The sequence below is a fragment of the Gobio gobio genome, assembly GCF_949357685.1.
Source record: "Gobio gobio genome assembly, chromosome: 12".
In the NCBI taxonomy this organism is placed as follows: domain Eukaryota; kingdom Metazoa; phylum Chordata; class Actinopteri; order Cypriniformes; family Gobionidae; genus Gobio; species Gobio gobio.
The window spans coordinates 54,731,239-54,753,026 of NC_137105.1; positions in this window are offsets into that span (position 1 = coordinate 54,731,239).

Consider the following 21,788-nt stretch of genomic DNA (forward strand, 5'->3'; position numbering starts at 1 on the left):
CCATTTGTGCGTGCATTAGAAAATGTAATATTCTTCAGTCAGTTTTTAGTAGTTGTTTTAGGCAATTTCACGATTTCAGTCATCATACAGTAACCAGCAACAACCCCCTTTCATAAAGCGCGCGTGCCTCTAGGCTGGTCGCTATGTTGATTTGACGGGAGCATAGACGGACGGGAGTCACACAAGTGGCGTTCCATACACAGGACTGATTATTCGTCTTAGCCAATCACGTTGACAGGAAAACAATAAACATAATGTAGCGACTGCAGGTTTAGGAAAAATAGCGCAGTAAAAGTACCCATACAGCGCTTAAAATGTACTCAAGTAAAAGGACACTGTTTTAAAAACTACTTAATAAAGTACAATTCCTGAGAAAAACTACTCAATTACAGTAACGAGAGTATTTGTAATTCGTTACTTTACACCACTGCAGATTAGTAAAGAAACAACTGAACAAAATGAACAATCTGTAAGCCGAAAAAAAACACAATACAGATGTGCTTGAAAGTGTTGCGCCATATGAAAGGTCTTCCCAGAGATATAGAGAAATCACAGACTCTATAACGCACTGCTTGGCAGGAGACATGATGCCCATATACGCCGTTAGCAAGGGGGGATTTCAGAAAATGCTCTGCATATTTTGAATACCTCAGTGCTGGCTGAAGAGGAAGAGGACACTGGCCTGACCAAATCACTGAAATCTAAAATTTTGAACTACCTCAACGAGAAATATGAAGTCACACAGGACCTGCTAAACATGCCCACATTCCTAGATCCAAGGTTCCGAACACAATACATCTCTGCAGAAGAGACCCAGACCTTAAAGGAACGAGTCATCTCTGAGTTGATAGTGAGTGAAAACACAGTGTTTACTTAACTGGCTACAATTCTATGTAACAGATTTCTAAAACGTGCATTTTCTATTTGTTTCAGGAAATTCATCAGCAGCAGCCTGTAGCCCAAACAAGCAATGCAGCGATGGACAAGGATAGCCTAGATGTGGAAAATCCACCTGCTGCTAAAGCCAAGAAGAAAACTCTGGCCAGTTTCTTCAAGGAAAACACACACTCAACAACACCAACAACATCAACCACATTTGATCCCATGGTACAATTTAGAGAAGCAGTGGCTGCTGAACTCAACGCTTACATTTACAAGCCAAGTGTAGACCACGGAGAAGACCCACTGAAATGGTGGAAGTTACACAAAATAAACTTCCCTAGGCTATGCAAACTAGGACAGAAATATCTGTGCATACAAGCAACAAGCTCTGCATCAGAGAGAGCTTTTAGCACAAGTGGTAATGTTGTATCGAATCATCGCTCCTATCTGAAACCAGACAAGGTGGATATGCTTGTTTTTTTGTTTTTGTAAATGACCAACAACAGTTTTAGTGGTTTGATTGAGTGAACCACACATTTATATCCAAATTCCTTTTTGAAAGTGTATACAAACATGTGACGTCCAGCTAAAATATCCCTGTTTGGACAGAATGTTCAAAATATCTTATTTTCATGAACATAGAAATGTCTTTGTTCTATGTATTTTATTTAGCTGTACTATTGAGACGATTACAAGTTTGTTTGCAGTAATGCAAAGATGTTATTTAATTTAGTAAAAATATTTTAATTTAAAAACGTTGTGCATTTGTTTGTTGTTGTTGCTAGTTTGAGTTGAGAAATACAAATTTCAGCATTATCAGTAACCTGTGTGTGCATTTTCCTTGAGAACCAAGCAAGTTGACTCATGATTCCATTTGTTTATTGTATTGCAATATTGACCTCAATAATCGCAATATGACATTTTCCCTAAATCGTGCAGCCCTAGTTCTGGCCTGTGCCAGTCTCCAGTTTATGTTGTAAATACAGTGCAGCTCCCGCGCATGCATCGTGGTGCTCACGTGAACAACTTGAAATTGCTGCACTAATTACCACGTAAACTGCATAGGAGACTGACACAGACGAAATTGTTGAATAAAGTTATTTAAGTTTGTTTTTCCGCACAAAACGAATTCTCTTCGCTTCATAAAATTAATGTTGAACCACTGTAGTCACATGGCCTATTTTAACCATGTCTTTACTTCCTTTCTGGCCCTTGAAAGTGTTAATTAAATAGCTGTCTATGGAGGGGTCACAGAGCTCTGGGATTTCATCACAAATATCTTAATTTGTGTTCTGAAGATGAACTGTTTTACGGGTTTGGAATGACATGAGGAATTAATGACAGAAATTTAAATTTTGGGGTGAACTAACCCTTTAAATATAGAAAATAGCTATTGACATTTATTATATTTAAAAAAAAAATATTCCTGTGATCAAAGCTGAATTTTTAACATAATTACTCCTGTCTTCAGTCACATGATCCTTTAGAAATCATTCTAATATGAGGATTTGCTGCTCAAGAAACATTTATGATTATTATCAGTGTTGAAAACATTTGTGCAGCGTCATATTTTTATGTAAACCATGGTGCATTTTACAGGATTCTTGATGAATAAAAAGTTTTTTTTTTTAAAGTTTGAAAGTTTAAAAATCTTATAACATTATAAAAGTCTTTACTGTCACTTTTGATCAATTTAATGTGTTTTATTTTATTGTCTTCCAAAAAATATAAAGCAGCACAACTATTTAAACAAATCATATTAGAATGATTTCTGAAGGATCATGTGACAATTATTTTAATATTATTTCACAATATTGTTTTTACTGTATTTTTTTAATCAAACAAATTCAGTCTTGGTGAGCATTAGAGACTTTTTCCAAAGACATAAACAATTGTACCAAGACCAAACTTTTGAACATTAGTGTATGTTTGAGGTTTCACTCATAGTGCCTTAAGAGATGTTGTCCGACAGGAGATCCGCTCCAACTCTGCTACGGTGCAGGGCATCAACATAAACAATTCATCATAGAGCCAACAATAGTATACAACGCCAGGTTTATTAAAAGGAAAGAAGCTACAGCAGAGGTGAAATGCAGAAAAGAGAAAATAATCAGTCCTTCCAGAAAAATGTGGCTTTTTTTTGTGATTGTTGCGGGCAAAAATCCTTGATTATGCGGCAAGTTTTCCTAAAAAATGCGATGAAAAATGCGGGATATTTATGCAATTTTATGCGATAAAATTGCGGGAACTTGCAAAAACTGCGGTTTGATGAAAAAGAGAAAAAAAGCACTACATCACAGAAAGTGCTGGGAATATTGAAGTTCTCATCTTGTTTTATTGAAGACCTTAATAATGGCTCGAATTTACAAAACATTGAGTCAAACAAGTTCTGTAGCTTTACAAAAGGAATATTCTACAACTTCTGAAAAAATGAATAAATAATTTCCTGTTTTACAGAGGTAGCTTTACAAAACAGACATTTGAGTGCTTCCAATGCACAAAGTGCAATCTCTTAAAGGGTTAGTTCATCCAAAAATTTAAATTCTGTCATTAATGACGTCCCCTCATGTCGTTGGACACAAATGAAGATATTTTAGTTGAATTCCGATGGCTCAGAAAGGCCTCCATTTGGCACAATGTACACTCTCAATACCCATAAAAGGTACTAAAGACGTCGATACAGAGTCCATCTCACTACAGTGGTTCTACAATAACTTTAGCGACAATAATAGTTATTGTGCGCAAAAAAAACGAAATAACGACTTATATAGTGATGACCGATTTCAAAACACAGCATCATGATGCTATGAATCATCGAGTCGATTCATGATTCGGATCGCGTGTCAAACTGCTGAAATACGTGACTTTGGCGATCCAAACCGCTGAATCGACTCACTGATTCATAACGCTTCGAAGCTTCATGATGCTGTGTTTTGAAATCGGTCAACACACCGGGAAACTGCTTTGCTCTTTTGCTGTTATTTTTGTTGGCAAATGGGAGTTTGTGCTTCATCATAGTTTCACCGATATCTATGGTTTCTCCACGGGGTTTGCAGCTTTTCGATGACGTTCACGTCGGGTAATCACGTCACTTCAAAACGTTCCCATGGCAACAGGGGGCAAATGGCGGCTCTTGTGTGAAGTAAACAAACATTTTTCAACTTTCTGCTAATATATATGACTTTTTTTGCAACGAAAATGCAGGGATTATGAAATCATGCTAGCCCCGCATATTTTGCACGCGGAAATAGGCAATTTATGCGGCGAAAGTGCGGCGTATTTGAAAAAATGCGGCCCCCGCATGAATATGCGGACTTTGGCTGATTATGCGTTAAATCACGCGATCGCATAATCACGCTTTTCTGGAGGGACTGAATAATTCTGTTAAGTGGTTAATAAGGTTAATGACCTTCTTCAGTTCACCTGTGTTTCCTACTTCTGTCAGCAGCTTCCTTTAGACATGTTGGAATCTAGGGAGCTTGTTGTAGAAGTGTTATTATGTCCCTCCTGAAATCACGGAACATTTTTAACAATATTTTAACTAGTTTTTCGCGCTCCGTGCAATGTTAAGTGACGTCGTTGATTAACAGCACATACATTTAAGTTAAATACGTTTGTTAAATTAATTAGCCACCTTCCAATGACTCAATTGCCGGTAAAACTGGCAAAACTATCAAAACCTCTCATTTACACATAAATATGTGATTAAAAGCCTAAACTTTTATAAACAAGAGCTTAAGTCTAGAGTTAGCCTCGTTAACTTACCTGTTGTGAAAATGGTTGAGATGCTAACAGACTTTCCCTTTCAGTCGGTCACGTTCGACGTACGTCGGAACTGACAGACGAATTGGGATCCGTCTTCAGAGACCAATCTACTTCGAGTGTATTAGAAACGAGCCAATTGTGTTGGCATGCGTTCCACGCACCGCGGGTATAAATACGGAAGTGGAGTACCGCATATTGCTTTTAACTTCGGAGCCGAACGGTTTGCTGTTCAAGCTGTTTCTGCGAAGAGTGTGTAAACGAGTCTCGAGGAGGATCGCTCTCTTACCTGGGTGCTGACGCGAGTCAGCGAGTGGCTGCTGCAACATACACTTGTTCCTGTGTTGGTTGGCTGGGCGTTTCCGTTCATCTTGGTCATCTCCCTGAGCACTTCTAAAAGAGCATTTCCTTCTAAAAAGAGCAACACGGTTTGACCCTGCGTCTTTTTCAAGATGTCATTCAAACCGTGTTTCTGGATGCGGTTGTTTCCTGTCCTCATTTGACGGCCACGATCTCTCTCGCATATAAACATGTGAGATTGCGTTCTGACAGCGGGGTTTGCCACGGCAACCGAGCGCGTCACTCGCGCTCTGGTGCGCGCTCTGGTGTGATACCTCAAACAGGGTCCCTTTGCTTATTCCCCGATCTAGTTTCTTTTCTGGTGCACCAGAAAAGGGCTACTTTGGATAAATTTTCCACTCTTTTGTACTGCGTGGAACTTCCACTCATTCACGCTGCGTGGAACTTCCACTCATTGGAAAATTAGCCGGAGAAACTGAGCTCCTGTGGGAGCAGAGGGAACAGCACTGCTGTGGCAGTGGAGAAAATTAGCCAGAGAAACTGAACTCCTGAGGGAGCAGAGAGAATAGCACTGCTGTGGCAGTGGAGAACATAAGCCGGAAAAACTGAGCTCCTGTGGGAGCAGAGGGAACAGCACTGCTGTGGCAGTGGAGAAAATTAGCCGGAGAAACTGAGCTCCTGTGGGAGCAGAGGGAACAGCACTGCTGTGGCAGTGGAGAAAATTAGCCGGAGAAACTGAACTCCTGAGGGAGCAGAGGGAACAGCACTGCTGTTGCAGTGGAGAAAATTAGCCAGAGAAACTGAGCTCCAGTAGGAGCAGAGAGAATAGCACTGCTGTTGCAGTGGAGAAAATTAGCCGGAGAAACTGAGCTCCTGAGGGAGCAGAGGGAACAGCACTGCTGTGGCAGTGGAGAAAATTAGCCGGAGATGGCCTTAACTCTGCCAGGGGCAAACTCCAGGCAAGTCGGCGTCAGCCACTCTCCTTTCATTCATACTTCAGACACGCTGTTGCTAAGGGAGCATCCCCAAATTCGTCGTTCTGACGCAGTGCGAGTTCCCTCGAAAGGGAACAGTGTGTGTGTGTGAGTGTGTGTGTGTGTGTGTGTGTGTGTGTGTGTGAGAGTGTGTGTGTAAGTGTGTGTGTGTGTGTGTGTGTATGTGTGTGTGTGTGTGTGTGTATATGTGTGTGTGTGTGTGTAAGTGTGTGTGTGTGTGTGTGTGTGTTAGCGTGTGTGTGTGTGTGTGTGTGTTAGCGTGTGTGTATGTGTATGCGTGTGTGTGTGTGTGTGTGTGTGTGTGTGTGTGTGTGTGTGTGTGTGTGTGTGCCTCTTGGACACTGACCCAGCACTACATGGGGGTTCTGGCTACAGAATGTTCCCCAATGGCAGCTCTGCTACTCTTCCCTTAAATACCCAGACCAGATCAAAAGGGCTGTAAATATTTGCAACACAAACACCTGGTTTTGGGGGAGAGGTTTAGACATCTTTTAGAGACACTCAAAAAGGAGAACAGAATTCTCACACGTTCAATCTTTCTCATCCTATCAGTGACTACAGTGAAGTTGAGACCATTTAAAAATATACCAAACATGAAAGGGCAAAAACAATAGATTCAGAAGACACATTCTCTGTGGTATCTTTACATTCTGTGACTGGAATCAGGGAGAAGGGAGTGGGGCGAGGGAGAGGGGGAAAGTTTTGGGCAGGGCAATGTCCACAGTCTTTCTGTGAGATCTTCTCTTCAGATTAGTGTGTTTTATTGCTCTATTGTAGGGGGTTGGATCTCAGGTTTTTTCTTAGCAGTAAAACCGCTCTTTATATCTTCAATAAAGATAATACGTGTGGTTCTTGTCATGAGCTTCAAGGTGTGGTAGTGCTGCGGTGCAAATTCCACTCATGTTTAGTACATGTTAACGCAAGGATTCGTGGAAAAAATATAGAATATCCGCTTCTTGGATTTCTGGATGAACAGCAAAGGAAGCTGACCCCTGACCTCTGTGGTCGATTCTGTGTTACGGTAAGGCATGTTATTCCCAATTATTTGTTGTGGCTAATATAGGTCTGCGACTATCGATGTCTTAAGCCAAGCTGAACAGAGGAATTGTGGGAGGCTTTTCTTCTGTACAATGGCGTAGCAAGTCAGTCTCCGGCCCATATGCAAGATTAATTGTACGGATTATTCTTTTATCCTAGTGTTAATTTTGTCACCTATTTTAATTTAGTCTTAGTCTAGTCTTGTGCCAAATGTCCTTGTTAGTTTTAATCATATTTAGTCATTCACGTATCTTTTTTTGTTAGTCAAGTTTTAGTCGACTAAAAGTCTCGTCATTTTAGTCTAGTTTTAGTCAAAGGAAAACTCAATATATTTTGTGGCAAAATAAGTTACATATAATATATATAACGTGCATAATGTATGTGCCACAACACCACAGCTAACTGGTTGATTTACAGCATATATGCCTAAAATCAGCATTAGCTTATGAGACGATGGGCACAAATATTGATTTCGATCTTGATTCAGTATGAATTCATATGTACAGTATATAGCCTACTGAACATATAAGGAAAAACAAGTTTGCCTTTCAGCACTATTTTACACTTTTTGGGGGTTATATTATATTTGCTTGCCTTCTTTACTATTCACTATTATTAACATTTCAAAATTTCACAAATAAGTAAGCAGTTATGGTCTGCAATACTTTTTTGAGCAACTAGACTACATGTATATTTATTAAAGAGCCATACAGGCACCAGTGGGTAATGGCATTACAAGTGAAATGTTTTATTTTTCCAGCCACAAAATGGCTCTAATTTGCCTCTTTGCAGTGGAATGCTCTATTTTAACCTTAAAGGAGAACTCCGGTGAATTTTTAAGTTAATCTTGATCGCTATACCTTTGTAAGGACTGTCTATAGAAAACAAACGAACCGGATTGGTGCTTGCAACACAGAGCTGTTCCAGTTAATGCCCTGAGCTCCCACTCAGCTAACACGGCAGCAATGGGGGCATATACATAAAGAGTGTCTTTGTGCCTCTTAACAGACACAAAATGCAATTAAAATGTCTGTCCAACATGAACAGGGCCCTTACATGACAACGAGATGTGTTTAGCAACTTAGCCATTGTTTAAACTCACCGAGATAGTGTTTTAGAGGTAAGCAGTAGTACAGTAGTACTGTAAATGTGGCTGACGTAATAATCAATGCACACTATGCTGTAGGCTACTGTTTACCAAAAATTGATGCAAACACCTGTATAGTGAAGCTGTTGTGTAACTTACGCAGCTTAAGCCATTCAAATGTACTGACACAGCGCTAGAAGTATTGAGCGCTCCGGGAAGATTAGATTCAACTTTATTGTCATTACACAAGTACAGGTACAAGGCAACGAAATGCAGTTTAGGTCTAACCAGAAGTGCAATAGCAGCAAGTGCAGGATATACAATGGTTACATAAGTGCATGATATACAATGGATGAATAAGTGCAGGACATGAATATGTACTGAATACATATATATACATATATATATAAATATACACACACAGGTCCTTCTCAAAAAATTAGCATATTGTGATAAAGTTCATTATTTTCCATAATGTAATGATAAAAATTTTACTTTCATATATTTTAGATTCATTGCACACCAACTGAAATATTTCAGGTCTTTTATTGTTTTAATACTGATGATTTTGGCATACAGCTCATGAAAACTCATGATCTCAAAAAATTAGCATATCATGAAAAGGTTCTCTAAATGAGCTATTAACCTAATCATCTGAATCAACTAATTACACCTGCAAAAGATTCCTGAGGCTTTTTAAAACTCCCAGCCTGGTTCATTACTCAAAACCGCAATCATGGGTAAGACTGCCGACCTGACTGCTGACCAGAAGGCCATCATTGACACCCTCAAGCAAGAGGGTAAGACACAGAAAGAACTTTTTTCGGATGAAAGCAAATTTTGCATGTCATTCGGAAATCAAGGTGTCAGAGTCTGGAGGAAGACTGGGGAGAAGAAAATGCCAAAATGCCTGAAGTCCAGTGTCAAGTACCCACAGTCAGTGATGGTCTGGGGTGCCATGTCAGCTGCTGGTGTTGGTCCACTGTGTTTTATCAAGGGCAGGGTCAATGCAGCTAGCTATCAGGAGATTTTGGAGCACTTCAAGCTTCCATCTGCTGAAAAGCTTTATGGAGATGATTTCATTTTTCAGCACGACCTGGCACCTGCTCACAGTGCCAAAACCACTGGTAAATGGTTTACTGACCATGGTATTACTGTGCTCAATTGGCCTGCCAACTCTCCTGACCTGAACCCCATAGAGAATCTGTGGGATTTTGTGAAGAGAAAGTTGAGAGACGCAAGACCCAACACTCTGGATGAGCTTAAGGCCGCTATCGAAGCATCCTGGGCCTCCAGAACACCTCAGCAGTGCCACAGGCTGATCGCCTCCATGCCACGCCGCATTGAAGCAGTCATTTCTGCAAAAGGATTCCAGACCAAGTATTGAGTGCATAACTGAACATCATTATTTGAAAGTTGACTTTTTTTGTATTAAAAACACTTTTCTTTTATTGGTCGGATGAAATATGCTAATTTTTTGAGATTTTGGGTTTTCATGAGCTGTATGCCAAAATCATCAGTATTAAAACAATTAAAGACCTGAAATATTTCAGTTGGTGAGCAATGAATCTAAAATATATGAAAGTTTAATTTTTATCATTACATTATGGAAAATAATGAACTTTATCACAATATGCTAATTTTTTGAGAGAGTCACGATCCCACACAAGGAAAAGGCAAGGCAAGTTTATTTGTATAGCACATTTCATACACAGGGGCAATTCAAAGTGCTTTACACAGAAATGAAGTTAAAATATTCATAAGTGAATAAAATAAAAATATACATAGTATAAAAGTTATAATGGGAATTAAAAGAAAATATAAAATAAAGATGAAATCCCTTATCTGGGGTGGAAGAAAATGGAGAGTCAGGTTTACTTTAAAAATATTTGTCAGGTAACTGTGCGTTTAGACAGTACCCTTACAGACAAATCTTCTTGGCCTAACTTGAGGGCGTTCTCTAGATGTTTTACCCGTCAGAGCAGATCTAAACGGGTCTTCCTCGCACCGGAGCGAGTACTCAAAAAATATTTGTCAGGTAACTGTGCATTTAAACATTACCCTTACAGACAAATCTTCCCGGACAGGAACACCGGGGCTATCTCTACTAAAAGGAAGAAGATCCAGTATGCAGTAAGTGTATAATTTAATAAGGGTAATCCAAAAACAGTGGTCAGTCCAGGCATAGGTCAAAATCCAAATAGAGCAATCCAACATTAACAGGAACAAGACAAAGGCAAAAACAGAACTAGGAAGTGGGGTGATACAAACAAGGACTCCGTGACACATACTAAAACAGACAGGGTATATATACACACACAGATCTAACAAGGTGATGGGAAACAGCTGAGTGCAATGAACTGATGAGTGACAGACAGAATGCTGGGAAATGCAGTCAAAATGTGAAAGACACCGTGAGAAAGAGGACCTCTAGTGACAACCCAGGGAAACACAACCAGACACTGTGACAGAGAGAGAGAGAGAGAGAGAGAGAGAGAGAGAGAGATGGCTATTACTATAAAGAGAATTTACAGGTGAATATGTACTATGAGTATAATATAATATACAGATGGCTATTACTATAAAAAGAATTTTACGTATAGAGGTATACAATATGTTAGTCTAAAATGAGGAATATAGCAGTGGATTAAGGTAGTGCAATGAAGTATGGACAGAAGCTATCCGAAAAAAAGTGTAAAGTGCAGTGGAAGTGATTGCATATTACAGTTAGAAGAACGGTGCAAAATGCAAATGTAAACAGTTGGTACTGTAAATAACAGTCGGCAGTGCAAATGAGCATAATCCAGTTAAGGTATGGTATTGCAAGATGCATAAGTAAACAGTTTGTCCAGTAGTGCAAATAAAGTGAAGGCAGAGGTGAGTTAGAAGTATATGAGGGGAGTGGATCAGCAAGGGTTAGAGTTCAATAAAGAGACAGCTCTGGGGAAAAAACTGTTCTTTAGTCTGCTGGTCCTGGTCCAGAGGATCCTGAAATGCCTGCCGGAGGGCAGGAGAGAAAACAGTCTGTGGGCTGGGTGAGAGGAGTCCTTGAGGATGCTGCGAGCTCGGTGCAGACAGCGTTTCCTCTGGATGTGCTCGATGGCAGGTAGTGGAGTCCCTGTGATGCGCTGGGCAGTTTTCACCACCCGCTGCAGTGCCTTGCGCTCCGCAACAGAGCAGCTCCCATACCACACTGCCACACAGTTGGTCAGGATGCTTTCTATTGCTCAGCGATAGAAGTTCACCAGGATAGCCGAGGAGAGCTGATTCTTCCTCAGTGTCCTCAGGAAGAAGAGGCGCTGGTGAGCCTTCTTGACCAGGCTGGAGGTGTTGGTTGTCCACGACATGTCCGCCGAGATGTGGATCCCCAGGAACTTGAAACTGGAGACACGCTCAACAGCCATTCCATTGATGTGGATGGTGTCGTGTGTGCCTCTTGACTCTTTCCTGAAGTCCACAATGAGCTCCTTTGTTTTGGTGGTGTTGAGGAGCAGGTTATTATCAGTGCACCATGTGGCCAGGTGCTGGAGATGACAGGCTTGCAGCAACAGGAGGAGTCTGAGAGAGACCTGTACTCGAGCAACAGCGCAAACCCTTTCGGAATATTAGGAACAGCTGAATATTCATCTCATTAAGAAAAAGTAGAGACGATTGTAGACGAAAAAGAAGAGAGATTTTATCTTAGTTTTTATTTTATGCAAAACTTTTTAGTCTCATCCTTTTTCGTCAACAATAATGCCTGTTAATTTAGTCTTAGTCAGCGTTTTTGGACATTGGTGCAGTCTCGTCATCGTCTCGTCTTCCTCATGGAAAAAAATGTCTTTGACGAACATATTTAGTCTTGTCTCGTCTGACGAATCCTTTATTTATATTTATTGATTTACTTTTATTTTAATTATTATTCATTTATGTATTTTTTGTTAATGTCAATTATTATTAATATTATTATTTTTCCTAGCAGTTGTGGTTATGTTGGGTTGGGAATTTGTGGGTGAAAAATGTGAAAAGCAATGCCTTTAGAAGTGTTTTTGTTTTAAAATAAATGCAGGTGGAAGCTGCACATTGATGGTGGTTGAGGAGATTCCCCCTTCTGTATGTAAAGCGCTTTGAGTGCCTAGAAAAGCGCTATATAAATATAACAAATTATGAATAATTATTATTAAAACAATGAGTTTTTCATTAAAGAAACATATTATCTGGTGTGGCTTTGTTTGGAACTACTTTTGTTGACAATATTTATATGTAGCATAAGTTACTCACACAATGCGCGAGCATCGAGTAGCGTGACTTTTGTGCAAACTGTTTACTTTCTTTGTTTAATAGGTCTATAGAATAACATATTAGATATGAGTGTTTAACAGAGGCCATAAACTAATGAAGACAGAGAAGAGTGTGAGCGCTGTGTGATCAGACGTTTTCAGAGCCACCCGTTTGAATAAAAGTCTACCACATCGGCCAATCAGAAAAACGTATCGGACAATTGGTCAACCACTACATCTGAATACTCAAAAATCCCATTAAATGTGTCAAGAAACCAAACTCAAAATCATCCAGACGTGCATTAAATCCATCAGTGCTCGTCACACTCATCATGATGTTCCAGTGTGTGGTCAAACGGCTCCTTTAGGGCAACTCTTCTCAAAGACTGACCAATCTCAATGTGTCCTGCACACGAGGAAGACGCCGCTGGCCAGTTGTGTCCAGTAGTTGAGTGCGTCTGGGGGATCTGGAGAGAGATGCAGCGAGACTGTTTAGCTGGGCAAAAAGATCTTGTATTGTTTAAGCTTTGAGGGCCCTTGAGTCAGTACTAAATCCAGTGGATGTGCAGTGTATGAATAAGGCCATAGGTGCCCTCTCCTTAACTTTAGCCTGCACCTCATTTAGTCCAGATGACATGACCGCTGCGCCATCAGAACACCACAACTTTATCTAGACATTCATATTCCTCCAAGAAACGGACAATAAGAGCAGCAGTCATCGGCTCGCTTGCCACTAGTGACCTCTTGACCTCTGACGAGCGGCTTCTGGACACCTGTGTCCGTCTCATAATGCAGGACCAGAGCGAGCTGAGCTGCTTTACTCTCGTCTGTCTCTCGTCCAACATAACAGAGACAAACATGCTTTATTAATCTCCCTCTTTATCTCTGCTCACATCACTTCAGCAATAGCATAATCCGGTCCTTTTGTATTTTGCCTGACGTCACACAAAACACTTTGTTAGTGGACAAGTGGTAAAGTAAGTCTGTGTTGTTTTCAGCAAGAAAAGAGAGAAGCTCCACATAGCTCCTCTATTTGTGGATTCAGCGCTTTCATCGTGTCCCTTAAATGAAAGTTCCTGTTGAAAAGGAATCAAATTACAGTAAAAACTGTTCATGATAATATGAAAAACAATGAAAATAAGATACCATTCAAATATTTGTGGTAAGAATAAAAAAAGAGAGAAATTAATACTTTTATTTATTCATCAAGGATGCAATACAGTTTTCAAAAGTGACTGTGAAGACATTTATAGTGTTACAAAAGATTTCTATTTAATAAATGCAAATAAATGTTGTTCACTGAACTTTCTATTCATCACAGAATCCTGAACAGGATCTGTGTTCAACACTGATAATCATCATAAATGTGTGTTGATCATCAGATCCTCATATGAGAATGATTAGTGAAGGGTCATGTGACACTGAAGACTGGAGTAATGATGATAAATTCAGCTTTGATCACAGGAATAAATGACACTTTACTATATATTCACATAGAGAACAGCTGATGTATTCAATTCAATTCAGTTTATTTATATAGCACAATTAAAAACAGCTGCTGGTGACCAATGTGCTGTACAAAAAGAATAAATAACCGTAGGAAAAAACAGAAACAAAAAATAAGGTATAAATATATAGACATGAAGACAATCCAGGAGAAGCCACAACAAACATGCAAGACAGATAACTCATGAATTGTAAGCCAAATCAAATAAAAAAGATTTTAACTTTGATTTAAAAATGGATAGTGTGGGAGCAGTTCTGATTTGCAAAGGCAAGCTATTCCAAACTCTCGGGGCAGCGACAGAGAAAGCCGGGTTACCCCTAGTCTTTAATCTATTTTTAGGGACCCCTAAGAGCCTCTGATTGGCAGACCTGAGGGCTTTCCCTGGGTGATGTTCAATCAGCTGGTCAGAGAGGTATTGGGGTGATAATCCATGTAATGATTTAAAAACCAGTAGCAGTACTTTAAAATCGATTCTGTGACGTACAGGCAACCAATGTAAAGAACGAAGAACAGGAGTAATGTGTTCACGTTTGCGAGCTCCCGTTAAAACTCTGGCCGCAGCATTTTGAACTACTTGGAGGCGGTTTAAGGAGGATTGACCAATCCCCAAGTAGAGAGAATTACAATAGTCAAGCCTAGTGATAATGAAAGCATGAATAACTTTTTCAAAGTTATTAAACGAGAGAAAGGACTTTGTTTTTTATCAAGGCTTGCAGTTGATAAAAACTTGACTTTACAACTTGATTTACTTGCCTATCAAGCTTTAAAGCACTATCAAGTAAAACACCCACATTTTTCACATATGACTTGACATGGGGGGCTAAAACGTCTCGGTTACGGATGTAACCCTCATTCCCTGCTAGGTGGGCTAGGTGATGGAGCACCCGATCTCTGTGTCCACAAACCTGCTCCCGAGAGTGGCCCAGTATGAGCCAGTCGTCGAGGTAATTCAGGATGCAAACCCCGTGCTGCCGAAGGGGCGCAAGGGCTGCCTCTGCAATCTTCGTAAAGACGCGAGGGGACAGAGATAGCCCGAATGGGAGGACCGCGTCCTGATATGCCCGCCCCTCGAAAGCAAACCGTAGGAACGGTCTGTGTCGAGGAAGGATGGAGACATGGAAGTAGGCGTCCTTCAGGTCGATCGCTACAAACGATCGCGTCCTCGGCGGCGAGCAGGCTGAGGCAACTGCGCGGGCGGCTGGGTGGAGGCAGCAGCGGATCGCCAGGGCAGAATATGTTTTATAGCCTCAGTCTGCTTCTGAGCGGCCGAGAACTGTTGGGCGAAGTTCTTGACCGCCCCGCCGAATAGCCCATCCTGGGATATGGGGGCGTCGAGGAAGCGTGTTCGCTCGGCGTCCCGCATATCGGCCAGGGTGAGCCATAGGTGTCACTCCTGGACCACATTTGTGGACATCACCTGACCCAGGGAGCGTGCGGTCACTTTCGTCGCCCGGAGAGCGAGGTCGGTGGCAACACGCAACTCATTGCTGAGTCCTGGGCCAGCTCCTCCCTCGTGCATGTCGCACAGCAACTTGGCCAGGTAGGCCTGAAGAGTTGCCATGGCATGCAATGAAGCGGCGGCCTGTTCCAGCTCACTGGAAAGTTGCTCGTCTCGAAGAAGCTGACAGAGTCTCAGAAGGCTGTGAGGAGTGAAGAGAAGGTACTCTTGGCTCCGAAAGCAGAAACATAATGCGATATTGCCACGTACTTCCTTATATACTCACGCGGTGAGGCGGAGTTACGTATGCAAATTCCACATGTCCCATGGCATTGGCACACCATTGGGCGTTTTCTATATGCTCGAAGATGATAGGCTTCAATGGGAAATCAATTTGTGTGTCGTCTGCATAGCAATGGAAGCTGAGGCCATACTTTCGAAACATAGAACCTAGAATGCTAGTGGAAGCATATAAAGAGAAAATAAAACAGGAGCTAAAATAGAGCCTTGGGGAACACCACAGGTCAGAGGGGCCGAACCAGAGTGGAATTGCCCAATGTTGACAGAGAAACTCCTGCTTGAAAGATATGATCGAAACCAGCCTAGGACAGATTCACTTATACCAACCACCTCTTCTAAATGGGACAAAAGAACCTTGTGGTCTATAGTATCAAAAGCAGTGCTCAGGTCTGAAAGAACCAGAGCTATAGAATCTCCAGAGTCGGTGGCTATTAGGACATCATTTAATACTTTTAAAAGAGCGGTTTTGTTAGAATGTAACTTCCTAAAGCCAGATTGAAACACATCAAAAATTTTATATTCAACAAGGAAATTTTGAAGTTGGTCGAAAACAACTTTTTCTCTAAAAATTTTAGCTAAAAAAGAAAGATTCGAAATTGGTCTAAAATTAGATAAATCAGAAGCGTCTAAATTCTGCCTTTTAAGTCTAGGTTGTACCGAGGCATGTTTTAGAAAGTCAGGAACAAATCCTAACTCAAGGAATTTATTAATCAAATTTAAAAGTGTAGGGCCTACTACATTGAACACTTGTTTCAATAACCGAGGGGGAATAACATCTAGTTGGTGAGCCAGTAGGTTTTAACTGATTTACAGTGTCGTGCAGAAAAGAGAGCGAGATAGGTGTAAACTGGTGAAGAACACCTGTATATTTTAAGTGGCCTACAGCGTCACATGTAGTGGGATGAATGGTCTGCCTAATTTCAGATATCTTTTCCATAAAAAACTGACAAAACTGTTCACACATAGCTAACGACTCTGTAGGATAGACACAGATCGATGGATTTAACACAGCATTAATGGTATTAAAAAGTGTTCTAGGATTATTATGGTTTTTGTCTATAAGAGCTGAAAAAAGGCTGATTTAGCGGCTCTCATGGCCTTCTGGTATTTCACAAAAGAGTCCTTTAGAATTTCATACGATATCTGAAGTTTGTCCTTTTTCCACTTCCTTTCTGCTTTTCTACATGCCTGTCTCAATGCCCGAGTGGTGTTATTCAGCCACGGCTCAGGAGTCAGCTTGTGAACTTTTGAGCTCAGAGGAGCCGTAGTGTCCAAGATCGTAGTGCAAAGAGAGTTAAAGCCATACAGGAGCTCATCTGGGCTAAGCTCACCGGAAGCAAGTGTCACAGGTCGGGGCGGGCCAAACCAGACTGCACCCACCCCTGGAAACCCGGGAACCACCCCGAGGAACGTGTCAAGGACCAGACAGACAAGGGAATAAAATACAGTTTATTTATTAATGTTAAAAGGTCGATGAATTGGATAAGTCCTAATTAAAATCTTCTTCTTGCCACCAGGACAGTTCAAGAGTCTACCGACCTCCCGGGACGGGAGGGACGTTCGTGGCGGACCGGAGGGGAATCGGGGGGGAATCCCCGCGCCGTCCAGGTAGGTCACAGGGTAAATATTCCTCTACGGGACTCAAGAGGGGAGGCCGTGGTCAGACGAACCCCATTCAGACTGGAACCAGGTAAGTATGCCGATGCGAGGGCGAAGCGAGTCACTGGGGTTACTCCGGAGGGAGGTACTCAGAGGTGGGGGCAAGCGAGCCACTCTCTTCTTCTGAGCAGGGTAAAGGCTTCCAAATAGGGCGTGTGGGGACCACCAGGCGGGGGGGGACACTTTGAGCGGGGCGCTCACGTCAGCTGAACACTGGGACAGACACAGCACAGTTTCGACGGTTCAACAATATGTGAAGCTTTTCAACTGATATACCTTCTCTCCTTTCAAACGGGGTCAAGACTTCCAATAGGGGCGTGTGGAGACCACCAGGCGGGGAGGACACTTTGGGCGGAGCACTCCACTTCAGCTGAGCACTGGAACAGTACAGCAAGGTCTCAACGGTACAGTGTGTGAAGCTTTACAACTGATATACCTTCCCTCCTTTGAAAAGGCTTCCAATAAGGGCGTGTGGAGACCACCAGGCGGGGAGGACACTTAGAGCGGGGCGCTCACGTCGGCTGAACACTGGGATAGGCACAGCACAGTTTCAACGGTTCAACAGTACACGAAGCTTGCAACTGATATACCTTTTCTTCTTCTGAACAGGGTAAAGGCTTCCAAATAGGGCGTGTGGAGACCACCAGGCGGGGAGGGCACTTAGAGCGGGACGCTCACTTCGGCTGAGCACTAGAACAGACACAGCACAGTTTCAACAGTACATGATATATGAAGCACTCAGCACTAGCGGGGCCGGGTCTTTTCAAGCCGGAAGTTGGGCAGTTGCTTATCAAGACCCTTCGTTAGAGACAGCGGGTGGAAGACTGTAGGAGAGGAGTGCACGGCAGACTTCTATTACTTCTCCACACACAAATTTCCCTTCACAGCACAAACCGTGTAAATCTTCACTTCAGGCACTGCAATTCCACTCGCACACCGTGCATTCGGGCCAGCACTCACCCACCGGTCTTTTCTCCCACCAGATCGGATCTCGTCCTCGATCAGGGCTTGACTTTGCTCCGGGAAAGCAGAAGAATGATGCAGCGATCACCACATTCGGCAAGGAGAGGACAGAAGTTGGAGACAGATCATTAATTCACTCAGTGTAATAGTTCACTCGTGCCAAACGTTTTCCAAACTCTCCACACCACTTCAGTGTTAGTGCATATAAACAACGGATCAAATACTCATCACTTGCGTCTTTCTCACTACGGACGATATTCCTCAAGTCTTCGCTGCCAAATACTTCACTCCTTCCTTCCTCTTCCACAACTCCAATCTTCCCCACTCCACAGCCCAGCCTCAATAAAAAGAGCAACCCGCTGACAAACACAGCATCATACGGGAGGAGAACCACACAACAGTCTGTTTTCTCTCTGTTTTTAAAGCCTCATCTCAATAGGTGTCCCTCTCACAGCGTTCTCTATAATTGCCCCACACCTGCTGTCACTCAGGCAATCAGCCCCGCTGCCATGGTAACAGATTCACAGGGCATAGACCGGAGGTTCACTGGAAAATCCTGCAACAGTATTCACCAGGATCTTAGTCCCGTTCGGTTTGTTTTGTCACCCCGTGACACAAGCATAGAGGGTTGGGATAACTCCACAAACAATGAAGCAAATGCAGTAGCAGTGTTGGCAGTGATCCTCCGTGACAGGAGAAATGTTGTGTGAGGTTTGATAGTATTCAGTGCAGATGGTATATGGAATATAATGGGTTTATGATCAGAGAAACTATGGTCACATATCTGGATCTCACCCATAGAGAACCCATGTGACATTATGAGATCAAGTGTGTGGCTATGAGTATGAGTAGGTCCTTTCACATGCTGCACCATATCAAAGGCTTCAGTTAGATTAATAAAGTCTTTTGCAAATGAAGAACAGCAGACATGAATATTAAAATCCCCAATGATTAAAAACCTAACAAAATTGGGGGTAATTTCCCCCCAAAAGTCTGCAAATTCAGTCAAAATGTCTTTATGTGCCTCTGGAGGCCTATAGACCACAGCAATAATTAGTGGAATGTCCAGGTCCACATTCAGCAATTGCAACTCAAAACTATTATATGTTGCTGTTTGTAATGTCCGACATTGAAACCATTCTTTAAAAATTGTAACCAGACCGCCACCCAGTCTCCCAGAACGGGGGGAGTTAAAAAATGTACAGTTGGGTGGTGAAAGTTCAACAAACAGGGATAAATCTCCATTTGAGAGCCAAGTTTCAGTGATAAATAGGAAATCCAAAGCTTGTGAAGTAAAAAAGTCTTTGAGAATAAACATCTTATTTACCACAGACCGCGCGTTGATCAAAGCCATTTTTATTGGCGCTGAATCTTCAGTCAGCTTCGTTGCTCTACGCAGCGGGCGAAGAAGTTGCTTAGAAACACCACGCCGGCGGATGCGTGGCGAGTTATACAGAGGCTGCTGATCACCCGAGCTAAGTGAAATGGGTACGTTCCAGGAGTAGGTGCACGCAGTTTTGCGCCAGGTGATGTATCTGTTGGAATCCCCTTTGCTCGTAGACAGTAGATGAAGATTGATCTCGCCGCCTGTCCGGAGCAGGAGCTTGAACTTGATGGCCACCCCGGCACGCTTACCCCGTCTTTTTCCGGTGCTTTTTCCCGAGGTGAGGATACTGAGGGCGGCACCGGTAAGGTTGTAAGAAAAGGAGGGGGAGAGGGTTGTGGACCTCTCTGAAGTTGGTTTAGCAAAACATCAGTTGTGGATCGAAGATTTAAAAGTTTTTGCCGGTCGTATACTAGAAGTGGAGAAACTGCACTGGTCTACATTGGAGTGTGTATGTGTGTGTGTGTGTGTGTGTGTGTGTGTGTGTGTGTGTGTGTGTGTGTGTGTGTGTGTGTGTGTGTGTGTGTGTGTGTGTGTGTGTGTGAACAACTGATCTACACTGGAGGAATATTTCACTGTTTTAGAGTTATGATCAGATTCATGAGCACAAGAGACTCAAAGACTGATGTTAATGTTTCCAAACTTTTTTGGGTTTGTGTGTAGAGTTACTATGCAAAAACAGTTTTTAAATAGTTTTGAATGAAGTGTTTGCTTTTGCAAGAGGTGTGTGTGTGTGTGTGTGTGTGTGTGTGTGTGTGTGTGTGTGTGTGTGTGTGTGTGTGTGTGTGTGTGTGTGTGTGTGTGTGTGTGTGTGTGTGTGTGTGTCTGTGTGTGTGTGTGTGTTTTTTGTGGTTTTATGTGTGGAGTCTGGAGAACAGGATCCATGTTTTCCTGTCACATCACACACATTGTTTGCCTAAAACATTCAGACTGAGGTTGAAGTGTAGAGGGAATTATTTATTATCATCTCATCGCAATTATTCAGATGATCAATTCTCTGCATTTTTTGCAGGTCTAAAGTCAGTTTGTCATTATGGAGAACAGAGGGAGCAGAGAGAGATCTTCATCTGCAGAACCCAGCTGTGTGACCTCTGACCCCAGCTGTGTGTCTGTGAAGAGTGACTGATCCATGGATCAACCTCCTGGACTCAGGGATGATGCCATGACCTCTGACCCCAGGTGTGTGTCTGTAGAGAGTGACCAATCCATGGGTCATCCTCCTGGACTCAGGGATGAAGCCGTGACCTCTGACCCCAGGTGAGATATGATCTAGTATTAGAGACATCAGACTGACTAATAATAAATGAAACGGCAGACAAATCTAAAGGAATAATTTCTACTGTGTGTTTCCCAGTGTCTGGAGTCAGAGATCTTCATCTCCTCATCCCAGCTGTGTGTCTGTGAGAAGTGACATATCAATGCCTCTTCCTCCTGGATTCAGTGATGAAGCCATGACCTCTGACCCCAGCTGTGTGTCTATGAGAAGTGACATATCAATGCCTCTTCCTCCTGGATTCAGTGATGAAGCCGTGACCTCTGACCCCAGCTGTGTGTCTATGAGAAGTGACATATCAATGCCTCTTCCTCCTCAATTCAGTGATGAAGCTGTGACCTCTGACCCCAGCTGTGTGTCTATGAGAAGTGACATATCAATGCCTCTTCCTCCTGGATTCAGTGAAGCAGTGACCTCTGACCCTGTGTGAGTGTAAACTTGTAGTCAGTGATATAAAGGGAATATCCAGGCTAGGGGTGTCGCAATATACCGGTATTGGCGATAACCACAATATTTAAAATGAATAGGACTCTTATGATAACGTGACATGAGTCCGACTGGAGCCTGTGTTTATTTTTCTCCCTCCCCATTACACACTGTTTCAACCATAAAAATAGTTCAGCTTTGTTTGTAATGTCAAAGTAGCTATATTTTGTTTTGTTTATTTATTAAGTTAATTTAGAAAAAAATTTTGGTGCAAAAAGTTTTTGTTTGTTAAACTAAAGTTTTTGTTTTTTAAAGTAACGACCAAGCAGCCGACAGTGAGTTAACCACATTTGATCAATTTATCCTCTCAAATCAACACTTGACTTGTCTTGCCTATAATAAAATCCATAGATATAAAACACTTCAAGCTTATCACAATGTTAGTTTAAATGTTTACTATCACCACCACCACAGTAAAAACACATTTTGGACAAGCTGAGTCAGGCTGATGCTGC